The 21809-nt window shown below is 35.9% G+C and overlaps 1 protein-coding gene and 1 long non-coding RNA gene across 2 annotated transcripts in view; one reads left to right on the top strand and one right to left on the bottom strand.

Moving 5' to 3' along the window:
* The window catches only part of SLC35F3 (solute carrier family 35 member F3), a 531513-nt gene that overhangs the window by 465489 nt on the left and 44215 nt on the right, over positions 1-21809 (bottom strand). The window lies entirely within an intron of this gene.
* LOC130457166 (uncharacterized) lies at positions 354-20381 on the top strand. The gene is made up of 4 exons (XR_008916260.1): positions 354-457; positions 2031-2297; positions 19134-19196; positions 19746-20381. It is a non-coding gene; the product is annotated as an uncharacterized LOC130457166 (long non-coding RNA).

Genomic DNA, 21809 nt, shown 5'->3' on the forward strand with positions numbered 1-21809 from the left:
AAAAGCAAACCACTCTAGTATCTTTGTTAAGAAAAATCCTAGGAGTCATAAAGAATTAGTCAAGAGGAAGGTTTCACTGGAAAGTGATTAAACAACAAGAGCAACATAAGAGGCTAAATAATACAGAAGTTCAGAAAAAAGGAAAAGTTGGGGTGGCATAAGAGTTCTTTTCTTATGTCTCCCACCTTAGACCCATCCACAGGGGTCAGCATTTCATATCAGGTCAGGATTTGAACAAAAGAGCAACATGATTGTCATTGTCAAAGCTTCATTGTGATAATTATGTATTAACAATATCCATCTAGAAGTACCATTGTATTTACCTTCTTCACTGTGGTCACTAGGCAACTGGAAGAATGTTTGAGTGATGTAAATGCTTGGTGTATTTCAGACTGATTCATTGGGGGGGGGCAGCCTGAAAAGCTGGATCATCTTAAGAGGTTCAATTAGAGCCTGAGTAAGTAGCTTCAACTACTAAGTGTTCAATTGTCATCTTGCTGAAATGACAACAGATGCAGTAGCAGAGATGTAGATTAACTCACACATTGGTCTGGCAGGCTAGCTGTAGCTGGAGACTTGTGGAAGGCAACCACCTTACCTTTCAAACCTACTTTATCCATCAGATCCTTTACTCCTTTCAATCCATACTATTTGCCATCCCTGGAATCATTATGTCCAGCTAACTCATTCTTCCCCAACTTCTACTCGTGCTGCTCCTTACCCTTGGAATTCCTTCCTCCTCCATCTTTACTTCTTAATGTGATGGTCATTTTAGTCATGCCTGACTCTCCAGTGGGGCTCTTCTTGGCAAAGAAACTGGAGTGGCTTGCCATTTCCTTCTTCAATTCATTTAATGGATGAGGAACTTTGACAAACAAGGAGAAGTGATTTATCCAGGGTCACACAGCTAGTAAGGGTCTGTGACCATATTTGAACTCAAATCTTCCTGACTCCAGGTCTGGTGTTCTATCCACTGTACCACCCTACTAATTGATATATGAATCCCTTTAAGACATGCTTCATATACCATGCTACCTCTTTCATGATTCCCCTAGTCACACTCCATCTTTCTCTGCTCAGTCCTTAGAGAGCACTTTGTTTATGAGCATGTGATTTGAGGCTGAAAGGAACCTTAGATATTATCTAGTTCCTTCCCTGTCTACCATCAATGTAGGAACAGGCCATGAAGGTGATATACCTTGTCCATGGTAATACAGGTAGTGAATCCTAAAACTAGAGTTCAAATTCAAATCATCTAACTCCAGATCCAATATTCTTTCCTTGAGACTACGTTAAACTTATTGTCCATTTTTTGATATTTGAATTTTTCATATAGTCTTTATATAAATATCAAGTACATTTATATACTACATTCTAGATATTTTATAAATGTTCTACTCTGCTATAAATTGTGAGCTCATTGAACATGCATTTCCCAGGTCTTAATACAATGCTTTGCCCATATTAAACATTTAATAAATGTCTGACAGCTTGAATTTATTAGGTGGGAAGTGCTTCCTTTTTAATAATATCTAGCATTTGGGGTTTGCAGACCATTTTACCTATTTATTTCATTTAATTCTCCAAACTACTTCCAGGGGTAGATATTATCTTAATTTTATGGATGAGAAAACCAAGATAGAATTTAAGTGATTTGCCCAGGATTGTATATTTAGTAAGTGTCTGGGGCAGAATTTGAACTCATGTCTTACTAACACCAGGTCCAGCACTCTGTCCACTGTGGTACCTTTTCATGTCTGTTTAACTCTTTTGAGCCATACTGCTAAAATGATACACAATGACAATCATTACTGTTATTCCCTAACATAGCACTTCTCCTCCTCTTCCTAGGAAATCATTCCAGTTCTTTCCTTAGTAGAGATAATAGTATCATTATAGATGTATGCAATGTCCAAACCACAACTGCAGAAATCCTTAAAATGTTGAAAAAAGAGCATACTGTAGATATATCTATCTATTGTCTACCACTCCCCAGGAAAGAACATTAAAATGTATCCAATTGCTTTAAGGTCTCTTCAGAAAACACATTGCTAAAATCCTGCTAAGAGAAAGAAAAAAGTAAAGTCTACTTATGTCATTCTTTGATATGTCAAAGTTTCTGTCAGAGATGATCGATCACATCCTTAGACAATGTCAGCTATGGTGTGGCTTTTACCTCCAAAGGATATATTTGGAGATGGAAAAGTTTCAAAATTGTTTGCCTCCTGAACATCTCATCTCTAACAACAACTCTGTATCCTGTCATGAGAGAAATAACTTCTTCTTGAGTTTGTATGGTAAGTAACTGCTGCCAAAATAAATTTACCAAAATATAGGAATTATAGAGTCCATAATCTAAGTTTTATTATACATAAACACAGGTTCCAGATTCAAAAAAATAGGAATTGGATTTTCTGATAAGTTTATATAAGCAAAATTATATTAGAATGACCAAGAAATAAATTCTTTTATATATTGCAATCTCATATATTATTTTAGGCTATAAAATTTAAAAAGAAGGATTCCTAATTCTATGCTTCCATCAATGTCATAAAAGTTGAACAAACTTTTACCTAAGTAGAATCATAGTCTCATGTAAGGAAAGAAACTGAATTAAACAGACTTTATTGGCAAACTAAATCAGGTTGCAAATTAAACGACATTTAGAGGGTTCACAACCAGCTGATAGAGAGGAAGGCAGTTACATGTTGCCAAGATAACCATGAAGTTGAGGACAGTTGGGATTCTTCTTCAAATAACATATATTGTAAAGTTCACATTCCCATTTGGCCTCTTTTTGAAGCCATGAGTCAAACATTCTTTCCTTAAGAACAGTTTGACTTTGAAATACACTCTCCAAAAAGTCTAGGATGCATATCTAGGATGCAGGTTTCCTCTCCTCTAAAACAAATTTTAAGATGGCATGGTCATGCTCCCCCACCAAAATGGTTCCTATAATTTGCACTCCAACTCACTCATAATAGCACTAGAGCTACAGTTCTAATTGGTTCTTCTACATTTTGAATAGTAAAAGTATAATTAAGGAAAATGAGGAAATTATTAGCCATTCATTTGGGGCAGAGAACTCCAGCAACTATTGGAATAATTAAATTTCCCACCCATCCCCCATTCACTAGTGCATCTGTGTCAGATTTGTGAATTATTTCCTGAACTTATCTATTTTTTTCCTTTTATCCAGATGACCTTTGACATATTCTAAAGAAATATCACTTCTATTGATCTTTACTCAAATGCTTTCTATCAAATCTCTTTTCCCCCATTCTTGCATTTACTAACAAGATAACATCTGGTTAATATATACTGTAGGTAACTCTAACATATAAATATGAATATATGAAACCTATTTTGCTTATCCTGGTTCTTTATTTAATCCATCAAAGTCTCTGTGATGCTTATGGAACAAAGTTTGTCTCCTGTATAAAATACAAGGTTAACTAAGTTGTTAATTGCACTTTTTTACATTTACATATTGACATATCTGCTTCTATTAGTAAATCTTTTATTGAGCTTTGAATCCTGTAAAAAATTATGTGTTCCCATAGTTATTCATCTATTCCTACTATTAATGTTTCTTTTTATTCATTTCCTCCAAGTGTCTCGGTGTAAATATAAGAGAGTAGATATAATGTTAAGGAATTTGTTAGAATGGTCTCACTCGTATTACTAAAGTTTCAAAGTAAGTGCATATTTGTAATTTTTTAAAATACAAATTCAGTTTTTATAGGATCTTCATATAAAAGCCTAAGTAACTAAATAATTCATGTGCTATCTTAGATTTCCTAAATATTCAACTCCTTGCAATACAAACAGATGCTAAAAGCAAATGATACACAGTTAATGGACAGACACCACATGGAATCTTCGTATAGTTTGTTTTTCTTTTTAACATGACATGAAAAGCCTTTTAGAATCCCATTATATGTGGTATGGTAAGTTTTTATTAATTGAAAAGGAGAGTAGACAGCCCATCTAAACTCTAGAGATATCTACTGTAAATGTTACTGTATTTCTTAAGGAAAGATATTCTGTGAATCACTTTACTTTCTTTTGGAATTTCTGATGTTATTACGTGAACTTGACCTGGGAATAATTCCCACCCAAACCACCAGTCATAAGGAATTTTACATTTTTTGAAGGATCCATTGGTAATTCTGGTTGCACTACATGATTCTACAGGAGGAAAGTTGGGCCAGCAAAGCTTACAGTGGAAAAATGAGTCAGAGGACTTAGGTCTGAATTCTGACTTTACCTTTAATTAGCCATACTATTTTGAGCAAGTTCACTGACTTTGTTTTTTCCTATGTAAAATGAGAGAGCTGGATTAAATTATCTTGATGGTTCCTTCTAACACTCAATCTATGATCCTAATTAAAGAAGTGTGCCCTCCCTCTCTATCTCTCATTCTTTGTCTCTGTCTCTCATAAACACACACACATACACACACACACATTATTTTTCTCCCAGACCTTCTAAATATCCAAAATCAATCACTAATTGTTGTCATTTAGGATGTTTTGAAAAACAAAACCAAAAAAAATGTTACAACTATTTAGATCAAATTTCTTTTCTCATGGTGTTCTGGTTATATGAAAAATGAAACTATTATTTTAAGAGTGGGTAGTCAAAATTTGGAATTTCAGATTATATATGCTAATACTACTACTATATTAAGAAGGATATCTAAATAGTTATAGATGGTAGATCTGAAATGTTGAAAAGCAGTGTGGTTTAGTGGTTAGAAAGCTGACCTTTAAGTCAGGAAAACTTGGTTTCAAGTCTGGCCTCTGATACTATATTAGCTGTAGGACCATGGACAAGTCACTAAGTCTCTGAGTGGCACAGGGAACTTTCTGAGTGGGGAAGGGGATAGTTTTCACCCTGAGAGTTCTATTCTCAAGAAATAATAGGTAGAGATGTCAGAGAAGAAGAAGAAGAAGAAGAAGAAGAAGAAGAAGAAGAAGAAGAAGAAGAACAACAACAACAACAACAACAACAACAACAACAACAACAACAACACCCAAAGTAGCAACAGCAAAAGAAAGCTAAGTCAAGCAATCATCCTTAAATAGACATATAGTTTAAAACAAGTTTGGAAGTTATTTACCAGCTGTGGCATTGGCAAATTGATTTAAAATGAGCAATTTTCCAATTTAGAGATTTCTTTGACCTTTGTAGACTTAACGCTAAAGTACATTGTTCTTAAAGTGAAAAATTAGTTCAATCTTCACTGATAAAAAGAAGTTTCAGAACTCATACAATCACAATTAAAGACAGAAGGGTCCTCAGCTACCACTTAATGCAACCTACGTGTGACAAGTATTTTCTCATTGATACATTGCTTCTCGTTGACAAGGGGAAGTACAGTGGAGGAAGATTATTTTACTCTGATACAGTTCTAATGTTAGGATGTTTGTCCTTTTATCAGGTTGAAACCTGTTTCTCTGCAACTGGATAATCTCTAAAGTCCTTTCCAGCTTTATATTCTACTTATGCTGTTCTAGGTGCTTTAGAGGGCAGAAAGAGGAATAATATGCGTATACATAGCATCTCAAGTTAATGATCAGTATGGCATTGGGTAGGGGAAAAGGTGATGACTTTAGAGTCAAGAACTATTGAACCTGGCTTTAGAAACTTAATTAGCTATATGTCCCTGGGTAAGTCACATAACTTCCTTGTGTCTCAGTTTCCAGTTATGCATAATGGAGGGTTGGACTTGATGACATCTAAGGTCCTTGAATATAACTGATTTCATCTAGCATGATTAACTGAGGGGGCAGCTAGTGGATTGAGAGAAAGCCCTAGAGACAGGAGTTCCAAGGTTCAAATCTGGCCTTTGACACTTCTTAGCTGTGTGATCCTGGGCAAATCACTTAACGCCCATTGTCTAGCCCTTACCACTTTTCTGTCTTGGAACCAATACACAGAATACTGATTCTAAGATGGAAGAAAAGTGTCTATTTAAGTGGTTAAGTGAGATTATGCCCTTTAATTAAAATATTAAACATGTATAAAGTAAAAAAAAGAACTTACAAATATACAACTTATTTTTATGACTCCAGGAGGTAGGTAGTGCCAGTATGATTGCCTCTTTTTATATATGAAGAAATGTATATATCACAGGGTCGTAGATTAAGGGCTAGAAGGACCTTAGATGCCATTAAGTCCAACCCTCAATTATGCATATCTGGAAACTGAGGCACAAGGAAGTTATGTGACTTGCCCAGGGACATATAGCTAATTAAGTGTCTTAAAGCCAGGTTCAATAGTTCTTGACTCTAAAGTCAGCACCTTTTCCCCTACCCTATGCTATACTGATCGTCAACTTGAGATACTATGTGCATGTCTATTATTATACTTCTATGTCATATACACCAATATGCCTATCTGCAGATCTATATTTATCTATGCAGCATAAAATAGAGAGAGATTTTACGTCTTGGGGGCAAGCAGTGAAAGTGGGATTGGGGTTGGGAAGGAACCAAGAAAAGGTCTCCCACAGAAGGTGGGCTTTAAGCTAACTCCTGAAAGAAGCCAGGGAAATGAGGAGGAGAAGAGGAAGAGGGAGAGTATTCCAGGCTTGGGGGACAGCCACTAAAAGGGAGCAGCGTTGGGAAATGGAGCACATATTTAAGGAACAGCAAAAAGACCAATGTCGTTGCATCATATAGTACATGGAAGGGAATGAAGTATAAAAAGACCAGAAAGGTAGGAGAGGTGTCCGGTTTTAAAGGACACTAAAAGCCAAACAAAATTTTATATTCAGTCCTAGAGATAATTAGGATTCACTGGTGCTTGTGTAGAGGGTAACAAAGTCAAACCTATAGCCCTAGCACGATGCCTTGCATGGAGAAGATGCTTATTTAATGTTGTTGAATCAAATTACAACCCGTCCATGCCTTCTTGCCTTCTGCACTTCTTTTCCAAATTTCTCTCCAAATCCTTTATAGGTCATCCTGGGATCACGAATTTAGTTTGTAGAGACTTAGAGGTTATCTAAATCAAACTTGTCATTTTACAAGTAAGGAAACTGAGAATGAGGACATAACTTATACAAGTCAGAAGTGGTGGGTTCAAATTCTGAACTCAGATACCTTGACTCCAAAGGTAACATTCTCTCTATTGAAATACATCTACCCAATGTATTGAGACCTCCACAAGTCTCACTTCAATTCCTCAGCATTCAGTGTAGATGGTCGTGGGTTCTCAAGGGTTATTTCAGTGAATTCTAACCTCTGACAGGTTCCACCAAGTTGAAAAGGCTTTGATTGTGGTCCTGATACAGCTGTACCTGTCTAAGGTCATCACAAATAGATTAGTCATCAGATGACGGTTTCTTTGGCCATAACCAACCAGAGAACATTTTATCACACTAAAAGTAGCATTGCTTGGCACAGCTTTTTGCCTTTTTAAATATAGTTTCTGGGATTACAAAGAATACAATTGACTCTAAAGAAATGGAGCAGTGTTTATTATAGAAGTCTTGAAAGAAAATCTGTTTCCTAAAGCCACCTTGACAACAAAAAAGTTATCAAGTTAGCATAAGTAAGAGGTGCGCAGGCATCCCTTCCACACTGAAACTCCCCCTTCCCAAGCAATTTTGATATATCTCAGGTTGGTCTAAGAGATTAATGTCAAATTTTGGGGGAATTTGGCAGAAGCTGCAGATGACAGACAAAGGCCAGCAGATGACACAGAAAATATTTCAAAATGGTATACACTATGACCAAGTACTTAAGCCAAATTTTACAATAAGGTACTGTAAATACCCCATAAAAAAAGAAAAAAATCATACTTCTCTGGTATGAAGGGAGAACCAAAAATATTTTACATGGATTTTCCAGAGTGGAGGCTGCCATGCTCTTGACACGCCAATGTGTAAGGAAAACCTGTATTTTGCAAAGCTCTATAAATATTCCTCAGTTTCCCAGGGCCATGATTTTAGACTTTGTTGCCTGAGGACAGCCAGAAGTAAAAGCTGGTTGGTGTGGGTGGATTGAAAAGGATGCTGTGTTGAAGTTGCCAGAGTGAGCAGAAGCTGGAGCATGCCAACATTTTAACCTATAAAGGAGATGATATCAAGCAGATTTTTATATTCATAAGTTAAAGGGAAAGTACAAGCCAGAATTAAACAATCTAACTTTGATTGATATTTGATCTCCAGGCTATCTTGCCCAGCTGGGTTGTTGGCTAGAAAATTCCTTGGTTGTCTTCCAATTTCTTAGTTTTAAATGTGCTTTCTGTGTCTTTTCTGACTTGTGTGAGAAAAACAATTAATATTCTAGTAGTACTGAGTGATTGATTCTAAGAACTACTGGAAAGCACAAGACCTCACCAAGCTATGATGGCACACTGGAGGGGAAATGCCTGTCAAGTTGAGATTGCCAGGATAATAGTGATACTAGTAGCTAAACTTTATATAGTACTTTCAAGTTTGCAAAGTGCTTTTTTATTTTTTTACTTATGTTTATTCTCTCATTAATTGTTTTCATAACAACCCAATGAGTTAAGTGATATCATTATCCCTATTTTTTGTTATTGTTCAATTGTTTTCAGTCATGGCTGACTCTTTGTGATCCCAATCAGGGTTTTCATGACAAAGAACTAGAGTAGTTTGTCATTTCTCTCTCCAGCTTATTTTACAGAGGAGGAAACTGAGACAAATAGTATTAAGTGACTTGCCCAGGGCCACACAGCTAGGAAGTGTCTGAGGCTGAATTTGAATTCAGATTTTCCTGACTCCAGGTGCAGCACTGTTCCCCATTTTACATATAAGAAAATTAAGGATGAGAGAGGTTGAGAAACTTCTTCAAGATCACAAAGCTAGTAAGAGTGTGAAACAGGATTTAAATTCAGTTTTTAACTCTTATTCTACCATGTATCTACTGTACTACCTAGACTATCACTTTCAGAAAAGAGATAAACTAGTGGTAAATAGATGAGTGAGAATAGAAGTGGTCCTTTGGAAAGCCAAATAAAAGTTTTCAAAGAGAAAAGAAACAAAAATCAAAGCAGTTGAGACTCAAGGAGGAAATATATATACTTGTCTTATTTAATGTCTATTCACATTAAAAAATATCAAAAAATAAAGGAAGGTATAATGACACTACTCTTACTCATTTAAATCTGCCTTGGACAGCAAAATTTGAAGTTGATCTTAAGCTGATTATAGAGGTCATCAAACCTTAGTCATCCTAGAAATATGGATCTTTTTTGGACCCTGGGATAGGCTTATTGTTCATGTTGTTATTATATATTTTTCTGTTTTAAAATAAAATTTGAAGTTATTCCTTAACTATTTAATATGGATGGATACCCTTCATTTTTTTTTTACTGAAGAGAGTGAAGGTGTCCCTAAAGTCAAACAATGAATCATTGGTAAGGCTGAAAGAGGCCGTGGGAGTCCCCAAGTCCTCAGTTCATTGCTTGCCTTTAGCAACAGAGACACAATTTGTTTAAACTGGAAAAATACTTCCTAACTAAATATTCAAGTGCATTTGATATCCCAAAGGATCTACTTCGTGAAGAAAAATTGGACTCAGTACTGTTGGGTTTTCTCAAGGACAGCCCTTTAGCCATTTATATATCCTTCAGTTGTTTTTATTGCTTTGCAAAGATAAGGAGAGACCAGCTTTTTCTAGCATCTCTAATGTAAATAGAGATTTTGATTTGTGTGAAACATTCCATGTAATTGCTGTGGAACAGGACCAACTGAATCTCCTTTAGCAAGCTTTCTTTGAAGGGGGAGGAAATGGTAATCTCTATACTGGTAAATGAGTTGCTACTTACAAAACTTAACACACACTGCAAGGTTGATACAAGACTTATATAATGGTGGGAATCAAACAAAAAATAGCTGATAAGAACATTAAGTTCTAAGAATATTGAGGCAGTTTGTTGGTACAGTGGATAGAGTGTCAGGCCTGGAGTCATGAAAACTCGAGTTTGAATTTGACCTCAGACTGTGTGACCCTGGGCAAGTCATTTACCCCCTGCATGTGTCAGCTACAAAATGTGGATAATAATAGTACTTACCTCGCAGGATTGTTGTGAAGATCAAATGAGATTATTTATAAAGTGTTTAGCATAGTGTTTGGCACATAATAGGTGCTATATAAATGGTTATTCTCCTTCCCTTTCCTTATCGTAATTCAATCTGCCATCCTGAATGCTACTAAAAAAAATAGTAGCCTCTTCATTGGTGAATGATGTGCTGGTTATGAAACTACCACCCATGACAATGTCAAAGCAAATCTTATAATGTTGACAATCAAATGGACAGCGCTTAAAAAGAAAGTCAGGGCAATTCATTCCATTCAATCTACCATTGTGACTACCACTAAAATGGCAGGTCCACATTCTACATTCATGGTCATGGAGGAATGGCTGGAAGATGCATGAGATATCATCAATACCCTTATTTTCTATATAATGAAATGAACCTTAAAAAGGTTTTTTTTTTACCTAAAAGTAAAACAACTAGTAAGAAGAGCAAGGATTTCAATCAGATCCACTGACTCTAAAGCCAGAATTCTTTCTTCCATACCCACATGGATCTTTCTGGATTCCTTTCTTTCCCTAATAGGCAAGAAGTCATCAAACCCAAGTCTTCTTGGGTTCTTGGCATTCATCACTCTCCTATACCCTGACCATCACATTCAAGTTTTAGAGTCCTAATTATACAATCTTTATGGCCAGACAAAACCATCTATCCTGGGTCTCTATCTCCTTTCTAGTTTTCATGAACTAGGCTAATTATCCTAAAAGAAAAGCTAATGATCCATTATTACTTCTCACCCCTGAACCTACAGCCTAGATCAAACCCAAAAAGTCACCCTCATTCCTGTTGGTCCCTATTCTAATGTTCTATTTCTCCAGAGTCAAAGGCATCTTCTGATAAAAAAAAAAGAGCCACCAAACAAAGAAATCACAAGTTCTTGAATTCGTGTTTTTCTATTTTTTAGTCCTTTTAGTCAAAACATCTGATGAAGCCTTGCTGTCATGCAGCAGCTAAGGAGTTAAAGTAATTAAGAATGGGAGTGAGGCATGAGCAGAGCCTACTTTGGATTCCTGGAATTTAAAGGAGAAAGACCTGCCTCCCCCACAATGTTATTTAAACAACTTTGCTAGTTTTGTTTAAAGAATTTATTATTATAGACATGTTATCTGTTATCTCAAGGATATTGGAGGGGGTATAAAAGTGGAAAGGTCTTCTTGGATGCAACATTGGGATTTTACCAGGGGGAGGAGAAAGCCACCTGAACACCAAAGGGATATGGGATGAGAGAAGACCAGGGAAGACTGACTGATGGAAGGTGAACCAAAACTCTAATAAATAAATGCAACAAGAATATGATTAGCAGTCATTTGGAGTCTGGGTGGAGGGGTAGCATGAAATAATGAATAATACACTCAATTTGGAGTAGGGAAGACTTGGATTCAAAGAAACCTTCTTCAAACACTACCTCTATATGACCTGGGCAAACCATATGACTTTTTAGCCTCCATGGTCTCCATATTCCATTCCAGCTCTAAATATATGATGCTGTATCCAGGAATTTTCAAATTCATGTTACTGATATGAATAATAAGATAAATAAAAGGAACCATCCACTTAGGAATGATGTTTGAGCTCTACTTGAGAAAGGATGAGGGAGAAGTGATGCTAGTGAGTGTCATTGAGATGGAAAAAAAATTAGGACTTTAGTTTGCTCAAATGTCATTGTATCAAAAGTCTTGGGCTGTGCATGGGTAGCAAACCCATTTCTCATTAATTTTAACTGGAAATACATTGCCTCAATTAAAATGATTAGATAAACCTGGGTTTTCTATAAAAGGTTTTGGGACCAACAGTTTGTACCTAAGATTGGACTTTGACATATTGATCAAACTGTCAAAATGGGTCTTTGCTTTGCTGCCATCAGGTGGTGATAGAAAGTACTAAAAGTGTGGTCTAAGTGAGTCAATGTGAGCTAAGATAAGGCAGAAGCAAGGATCTTTTGAACCTACTAAGAATGTTATCTAACTGCATGTGATTTATAAATAAGTGGTCAATAAATGCGTTTAGAATTATGTATACAGAATGTTTTGCACAATTGAAGTGCCATATAAATATTAGTTATTATCATTCTCATTTTTCTCATTTCATATTTGATGAGGTTCAACTAGAAATGATTCTATAATCTTTCTGGCTTAATGTTTGGTAAACCTTTTGAGTAGGTGAATAAAATGATTTTTAAAAATAATTTAATAAAAATATCAGAGTGTTTTTATAGATTCACTGAAAGTAACTTTAAGATAACTCTAGTAGCAGAAAAACTTATTTTATTTTAATTTCATTTAATTATTATTTTTAAAAATCCTTACCTTCTGTATTACAATAAATACTAAGAATCACTTCCAAAACAGAAGAAAAGTAAGGGCTAGCCAATTAGGGTTAGTGATTTGCCCAGGGTCACACAGCAAGGAAGTGTCTGAGGCCAGATTTGAACCCATGAACTTCCATCTCCAGGCCTGGATCTGTAAAAAATAGACTCGAATACAGGACTACAATCCCCACAAGCCTTTGCTCCACTTCCCCAAAATGCTTTGTAATCTCACGGGAATTCTGAGGTGGGCCGAGATCGAGGAAAGATTTAAGCTGGTGGCAAAGGTTTTTGGGGGCTCTTTTGGACTTCCGTTTTGGAGCAGGTGCGTCTCTTGCGTGATGTGAGGTTATTTTGTCTAGCCCTCTGGCCTAGGCACATGTTTCTTACTTGTATATTCTTTAATCTTTAACCTTTAATAAACCTCTAAAAATATAATACTTCTTGCAGAGAGAAACTAATTTCTACCTGCCTCAGTCTCCCCATATTCCTAAATTTTAATCTTTACAGATCTCTATCTACTTAGCCACCTGGTAGCCTCTTCATTTTCATTTTAGATATATGGAGAGAAAAATGGTTCTAGGAGAAACCATGATCTTTCTCTTATTCTTTTATTGTTCTCTAGACTACTCTCTACGCTTGTGAGTAAAATAGTTGCTTTTCATTATTGAATAAAAGAATTATTTGTAGGCTCATTGAAATCATCTTCAAGACATCTCCAGTTTCAGGGAAGGTGAGAGAAATGAGATTTGTCTCATCTTGCTCCTCTAGGAGTTTGATTCCTCCCCTGGATCTTCATATTTTGAAAGATGGTCATTTCATAGAGTTTGCGGGTAATAATGAGGATGGTGATAATGATGAAGTCAGTATGGAATTCCTCCAGGCCATCAAGGAGAAAATATAAGTGATTAGTATTTTAGAATGGCCACAATCCACTTTGAATAAAGGCAGAAAGAGATGCACATGGGGTAATAATGGGTGATCTGTTTAGATTGATATGGAATTGTGTGTAAAAGGTAGAGATTAAGAAAGTAGAAAACATTTGTTATAGTTCCTCAAGGTGGGATCCTTGAGCATTAGAAAAACAAATAGCTTCTATTTACATAATGCTTTAAAATTTCAAAGCAATTTATATATGTAAACTCTTGATGCTCATAAGAACCCTGTGAAGTAGATGTTACTATTATCCCATATTAGACACAGAGAGGTTAAGTAATTTGTGCAAAGTCTCATAACAAAATAACTACCCAAGCATGGATTTGAACTCGTGTCTTCCTTATCTCAGATCCAGTGCCCTATCCTCTATGTGTAAGAGAGTTGGGATGACTAGGACAGCAAGTAGATTAATTATGGGAATTAAGTGGATCACATTGACCCCATCTTGTGAATCAGTTCTGGAGCTTGCTTAGTTTCTTTTTATTCAGTTATAGACATATTCCAAATTCTGTCTTATGATTAACATTTATTTGTGCGAATTGGGGGAAAATCTTATTGTGTTGTTTTAACCTAGCCCTGTGTGGCTATGAAACTGAACCATCTGCTGTCTAGAGACCCTTAACCAAGGACATAGGTCTAGTTGAGAAGAAATGCAGACTGATGTAAGGAGTGTTCTCATAATTGTATATCTCAAGAAAGCTATATATCTTATCTGAAAATTGGCACCATACTGATCAATCAGTTACTGTTTCCATGTTCCTTCAATTGTTTGAAATACTTGGGGAAGACTGGGGCACCTCTTTTCCTGAATTCAGGAAATTAAACCTATTTACTCCCCCCCCTCCACCAGCTTGGAAAGTTCCAAATCTTTTCTCTAATTAAAAACCTAATTTTGTATTGCTTCCTTTTAATTAAATTTTAATTGTTTAAGGCATAAAATCTGTCTCCACCTGTATTTGGGGTTCAACTCTAATAGAGGACAGGGCTTGGTCAGCAATTGTCATGCATTGCTTAATAAATCAATGTAATTAGAAAATCAAACCTTTGTTTCCTCAGTCATTTTATCTTTCTGCCTGTTACAAAAGAAAAAGGAAATCATAAGAGAGCACTTAACTACTTTTGATAAATTGAAGTCTCTTGACTAGATAAACTTCATTCTTGATTATAGACCTGCCAGATATGGTTGTTGAACTGTTGTCATTAGTATCTGAAAAGATCAATGCAAATGAGAGAAGTTGAACAAAGTTGGATGAAGACAAATGTCTCAATTTTCTTTAAAAAATGAAGGGAAGAGAATAGTCTGAAAACTGTAGACCAATGAGTGGGATTTCAATATTCCTAGGATAATTCTAGAAAAGATCATTTTAAAGATAGTTGGCAAACATAGAAATGGAAGCTGTGATTACAAAGATCTGGTCTGGCTCATTTAGAAGAGGTGATGACATACTAACCTCATGTTTGTTTTTAGAAAGGATTAATAAGCTAGTAGATGAGGAGAATGCTGTGGATAGAATTTACCTAGATTTTAGCTAAGCTTTTGAGAGAGTATCTCATACTATTCTTGTGGAAGAGATTGAGAGATAGGGAATTAACAATAATAAATCAAATGGATTATAAATTGGATGGATAGCTGGACTGCTGAGGTTTCTAGTTCAATGTCAATGTGGCAGGAAGTGTCCTGGATCTCTCTTCTTGATGTGATATTTAATATTTTGCTGATGATTTGAGTAAAACCATTGATGGTGGATATGCAGCAAATGCAAATATGGCTCCTATTTCTGCACCAGGGCAAACACACAAACCAACCCAAATCTACTTACTTTTCTACATGACAGTCTGTCAAATATTTGAAGACATTGATCATGGCCATATTGAGTCTTCTCTTCTCCGGGTTAAATATCTCAAGTTGGTTTTAGTGACTCTCTTTACCTCATTTTCTTCATCTGTAAAAATGAGCTGGAGAAGGAAATGGCAAACCACTCCAGTTTCTCTGCCAAGAAAACCCCAAATGGGGTCTGATGAGTCAGACCAGACTGGAACTACTGAACAGTGACAAAATTTTCAAGAATTTAATCCAACTCTATTATTTTACAGAAGAGGAAACTGGATCTCATAGAGGATAAGTGACTTGTTCAAGGTGATAAATGAAATAAGTGACAGAAATAGGAAATAACTCTTAACTTCTGGAAATTGACCCAGCAATTTCCGAACTTTATCATAGTGATCATTTAGGTCAATCTCTCCAATTTTTTTTAGGTAATGAAAGTGAAGTCCCATGAGGCTGAGGGATTTTCCCAAAGTCACACAGTTTATTCATAGGATATATCTAGAGTTGGAAGAATCATATAGGCCAGCTAGTCCAACTCTCTTATTTTAAAGACAAAAAACCCTAAGGACTAGGAAGATCAAATAATTAAAGATGGGATTGGAACCTAGAATCTCTGACACCAAAGTTGGTTTCCTTTCCTTTTTATCACACCAGTAATAAGTAGTCAGGTTTAGAACATAATTCACTTGTAATGCTCTTTCTATTATGCCTCAGTTCCTCTAGGTATTGCCCTCCAAAAGAGATATGTATGAGAATAAGTCACCAGCAGTGACAAACCAGGCTAAACTTGGCACTAAATGTTCACAAGGAGTCTTGAAAGTGTGTATTCTTGGGGAAGGAGGTGTTAAAAAAGAATGAAAGATTTTGGGGCATAACTAAATTGGTTCTCTTGGATAAACATATTATTATCATTTTTACACATTTATAACAAATTGTATATATCTTATTATTGTCATGCAACATATTATATCATATGTAAAAACTGACAAAAAAGAGAAATATATATATATATACATATATATATATTGATATCAGCATTAGACATAGTGGCTGTCTTCTGAAAAACTCACCTCCCCCCAAATTTCTTCAGGCTTCATCACATGACATCCTAACTAAGTTCCTTGATGACAAGTAATACTTGTTTTTAGATATCTAGGTAAAGGAAGAGTAGAGCTCACCAACTTATTCTCAGCTTCCTTGCAAGACACAGGCAGAAAAAGGAACTAAGGCTTCCTGAGTCTGAGCACTGGCTCAGTGCCATATAACATATTTATTATTTAAGAAGTTGTGGGTTTTCAGTAGCAGCTTTTCCTTGAAAAACTCTGGGAGCTACCCTGCAAAGTTTCCAACCATAAACATTCCTCCTACAGATAAACAGGGGAAGTAGAGCAACAGGACAGAAAACAGGAGGCACAAACAGCTGGTCAGCCACATAATACAGAGCAAATCAGACTTGACTAAAGTCCATGCTGCATTTCTGTGCATGTGTGTGTGTGTGTGTGTGTGTGAGAGAGAGAGAGAGAGAGACAGAGACAGAGACAGACACAGAGACAGACACAGAGACAGAGACAGACACAGAGACAGAGACAGAGAGAGGGAGGGGAAGAGGAAGAGAGACACAGAGAAAAACAGATGGTGAGGGAAGTAGGAATTGGGGGAGGAAGGAGAGAGAAGAAGTAAACTTTTTGTCCAAATGGGTTAATATTATTTATATACAAACTCATGGAGAACTCAGTAGTGGGGAACTTCAGGGAGGAAAAAAAATAGATCTCGAAATACAATTTTATAAACTTTGCTCTTGCAGTATCTTGTTTCAGATAACTCCCAAGAAAGTTGTATTTAGCAATGGACTGTGGGTTTTCTTGTTTTTTGTTTGTTTGTTTGTTTGTTTTTGGTTCTAAGTGAATTTTGTTTACCAAGTTGTTGTTTTTTTTTTAAGCGAAGTGGGCAAAAATATTCATAATGAAAATACTATAGGACTCAGTCTGTGAAACTGTAATTAAGCCTTTCGTAAATCTCAGAGTTACCCAGATGAAACTTTTATTAAAGTACTAGCCATTCATACCCCATTTCAATTTGATCTACTTCTTTATACCAGTGAGATTACAGATCTGGACACTCTTGCCTTCCTTAAAAATGAAAAGAAACTTTTTAAATGAAAAGCCACATATTTTTCTGTGATAATATTCTTTTTTAAAATATATAAATCTATGCTTTGGGGGCAGCTAGGTGACTCCGTGGATTGAGAGTCAAGCCTAGAGATGGGAGATCCTAGTTCAAATCTGGCCTTAAACACTTCCTGTTGTGAAAGAGAATTCTTTACTGTCTATCCTGAGGTAGCACTAACTTAAGTACCTCACTAGATTGTGAAGACAGGATTAACTCTCTTTTATCTACCTTTTGATTGAATCAACACAAGTTTGAACTACTGAATTCACACCCTACTTAGTGCTAGGTGAGAAGTCAGAAAGATACTTGGAGAGCTCCATCCTTTTTTTAACTCAATCAGTCAGAAACTTGTAGGAGTTCACAGCCTCAGAAACTATTCAATCAGGAAACTGTGAACCCCCTGGGCAGTGCTAGACAATTTTGGAAACTGATTGGTCCTTGTGAAAGGGGGAAGGGACAAGGAGCCACTATAAAAGGCTCTGAATTTCTGAGGCTAGGGAAGTCAACTCCAAGAAGGACGTTGGCTTCAAGAAGAAGGTCAGCTCAAGGAAGAAAGTTGGTCTCAGGATTACCTTCAGCTAGAGTCTTGACCTGCCTCTTGGAGGGAACTTGGGTGAGTGGATAGCTGGCTTTCCCTTCCTATCTTCTGGAGAGAGTTTAATTCTACTTGAAGATCAACAAGTCCCAGCTGAGTAGGTTAATGCCTTCTTTACCCTTTTGTTTTTCTCTACTTTTACTCTTTTCACCTCTTTTGTAAATAAAAGCTATTAAAGGTCATTTTGACTTTGAGCAATAATATTTTGAATCATATATTTTAGTCAAACCCTTCATTTTAATCCTTATACTGTGTGACCCTGGGCAAGACACAACCTCCATTGCGTAGCCCTTACATTCTTCTGTCTTGGAACCAATATACAGTATTGATTTGAAGATAGAAGGGAGAGGTTTAAAAAAAAACCTATACTGTATTTTACTTATTTGTGAAACACTTCCCAGTTACATATTAATGCAGTTGTGGCCACTCTAAGTAGGTGAGTTTGACACCTATGACATAGATAATGATGTTCTATTTTTCATTTTTTTCTTTTTTTTTAAGTATTCCCTCTCCTTCCCACCCTTCTCCCCTCTCCAGGAAGGCAGATAATATGTGTACATATATTAAAATATAAAATTTATTTCCCTGTTTTTCATTTTGTGAAAGAAGATATGTATTACTTACAGAAGAAATAAAGTGAAGAATGGTATGTAATATTCTTTCTAACTGAACATCATACTAGCTGCAATACCATCTAATTCAATTAAATGGTTTGACTGAATAAAAAATCATTCCTTCCTTTAAAGTTTTAGCTTAGCTATTACCTTTGCCATCAGTCTTTCCACAGCTGTTATTTCTTTCTAATTTCTCATTTCTTTCTATTGAATAATTTAATTCAACCAGCTTTCATTAAGTATATGGTAAATGCAAAGCACCATATTTAATAAGTACCTAGTGCCATAATATTCTTGAATAAATAAAAGCTAATGGTTAAAAATTTTCTGCATTCTATTTACATGAAGAACAAATGCATATTTCTATCAAACATTTCAAAATCAACTTTACCTTTCTTTTATAACCTACATATTCAGGAATTACTGAAAAGATATTACCTGCTACTCATATCATTCACCAGATCCTGCTGGTCTTGACAAATATTAATTTGTACTTGTTAATAGCTGGTTTCTTACTTATTCAGCATGATAAATGATACATAGCAATTAACTAAAAATAATCATCAAGCATGTATTGAGTGCCTACTATGTGTCTGTCACTATGTTAGGTCCAATGAATACAACGAGAAAAATGAAACAATCCCTGCTTCAAAGAGGTTATAATCTATCAGGTAAGACAAAGTGTCCACATAGAATACAGAATAAATATGCAATCAATTTAAGATAGTTATGTATTTGTACATAGTATTTAGAGAGACTAGAGTCTCTGCCTACTCTTAGCTAAACACACATGCAAAACATTTCAGTAAATAGGCTGATAAAAGTAGGTATATTTCTCCCTTCTTTCCTACACTCTTTTCTTCTCCAATTTCTCTCCTTATGTTGTCTTTTATAAGTGGGTTATAGTTCTTAATTTCTTTCCATCTACATACAAAAATTCTCTGGTCTCCTTAATTCTTTTTTAAAAAAAAAGTTCCTTCAGACACTTTACTTTGTCCAATTATTATCTCTTCTATTTTGCCACCATGTTTCTTGGGAAAAAGTTGCCTACAAAGAATTAGAGAATTTTAGTGTTGGGAAGGACCTCAGAGACCCTCTAGCCCAAGCCATACCTGACCAATAACAAGCTTCTTTTACAACATCGCTAACACGTGGATTCATTTTCATTGAAGCTGCTATCGAGGAAGAATTCTAAGGTGCTTCATTCTGCTTTTGCACAGGTCTAACATCCATCCAACCATGGCTGGCATCTCTCTTCTGGAGCCAAGTTGAACTCCCCCATAGGATATCTCTTCAGGTACCTGAAGATGATTTTTGCGAAGTCACCAAGTCTTCTTTTCTTCAAGCCACAATTCCACAGATGCTACAACTGATCAAGTATTATATTGTTCAGTCCTATTCTGATTATACTTTTTTGGATGTACTCCCACTTATCTGTGCCTTTTCTAAAATGAAATATCCAAGAATAAAGACAATATTCCAGATAAAGAGTAACAAGAATATGGTGGGGCTGCACCTGATGTCTTTTTGTTCATATTACCAGATACCTAGGTGACTGAGTAAATAAAGTGCTGGGCTTGGAGTCAGGAAGTCTTGTGTGCAAATTTGGCTTTAATCACTTACTACCAATGTGACCCTGGGCAAGTCACCTAAATGCAATTTCTTCATCTGTAAAATGGAGCTAATAATTGCACAAACCTCCTAGGATTGTTGTGAGGATCAAATAAGCTGATAATTTTTATTTATCATAATTGATATGATTGATATCATATTTGATAATTGACATGGCCACCAAATAAATGTATGCTAAACTAAACTCAAAATCTGTTGCTTCTTGCAATGTTTCTTGGAGACACCATAACAGCAGGGTTTATAACTGCATTTGAAGATCTATATTTTTTTCTCTTCCTTGTCAATGTAGTTAGTTCCTGATTATTAAGTTCTAGTGGAGTATTTATATAAGTAAATTGATAGATTTGGGCATGGAGTTTACTCTCTAACACACACATCTGTATACACATACCCACAAATGTGAAAAGACTTCAGTAAAGTCTGCCTTAAGGGATTCATTTTGTACTGTGTATTTGACCAACTCTGTTTGTGCCTCCTGTTCTCTGTCCTGTTGCTCTATTCTCCCTCTTTATCTGTAGGAGGAATGTTTATGGTTGGAAATTTCTCAGGGTAGCTCCCTGAGTTTTTCAAGGAAAATCTGCTACAGAAAACCCACAACAACTTTAATAATAAATATGTTATGTGGCACTGGGCCAAATGCTCAGTCAGGAAACCTTAGTTCCTTTTTCTGCCTGTCACTTGCAAGGATGCCGAGGACAAATTGGTGAGTTCCACTCTTTCCCTCTCTTTCTAATGCAGAAATTTATTACCAAGGGACTTAGCTAGGATGTGATATGATGAAGCCTGAAAAGGTTTGGAGGTGAGGTGAGTTTTTCAGAAGACGGTCACCATGTCTATATCAATCCGTGTACATTTTTGCTATGCCATGTGAACTTTTAGATCCAAGTTTAGCCTGCTTTGTTATCCAAGATTTACATATTGCCATTGGTGACTTTGAATAGGGTTCAGGAGAAATAAGGTCAGAATTCATTTTGATTATTACTGTCCTACGCATAAGGCAGGAACTATTTTTATTCCCATTTTGTAGGTGAACAAACTAAGTCTAAGGGAGGTTATGTGACTTGCCCAAGGTCACATATCTTTTAAGTTATTTAAATAGAATTTAAAGTTGTCTTCTTAACTCTAAGTCCAGCCACTTAATTGTCTTAATTAAAATCTAGAAAAGGAAGTGATGATCCTAAAGAATGATTCTGTCTTTGTCAAGAACTGAACATACCAAACTTAGCTAATTTCCTTTTTTTTAAAAAATAGAGTTATTGGGGGCAGCTGGGTGACTCAGTAAATTGAGAGCCAGGCCTAGAGATGGGAGGTCCTAGGTTCAAATCTGGCCTCAGACACTTCCTAGCTATATGACCCTGGGCAAGTCACTTGACCCCCATTGCCTAGCTTTTACCACTCTTCTGCCTTGGAATCAATACTGGCTCCAGGGTGGAAGGTAAGGGTTTAAAAAAATAGAGTTATTAAACTGGTATATCAAGAGAATGTTGTGGATATAATTTAGCAGAGCTTTTGACCAAGTCCTTCATTGCTTTTACTGTGACAAAGATGGGGACGTGTGTAGTAGATGAAAATACAATAAGAAGTTCTGAGTCTGGTTGAATATGTAGACCCCCAAAATAGTAATTAATGGCTCAATGTTAACTTAGAAGGAA

The sequence above is a fragment of the Monodelphis domestica genome, chromosome 2 (genome assembly GCF_027887165.1).
Source record: "Monodelphis domestica isolate mMonDom1 chromosome 2, mMonDom1.pri, whole genome shotgun sequence".
Taxonomy (NCBI): domain Eukaryota; kingdom Metazoa; phylum Chordata; class Mammalia; order Didelphimorphia; family Didelphidae; genus Monodelphis; species Monodelphis domestica.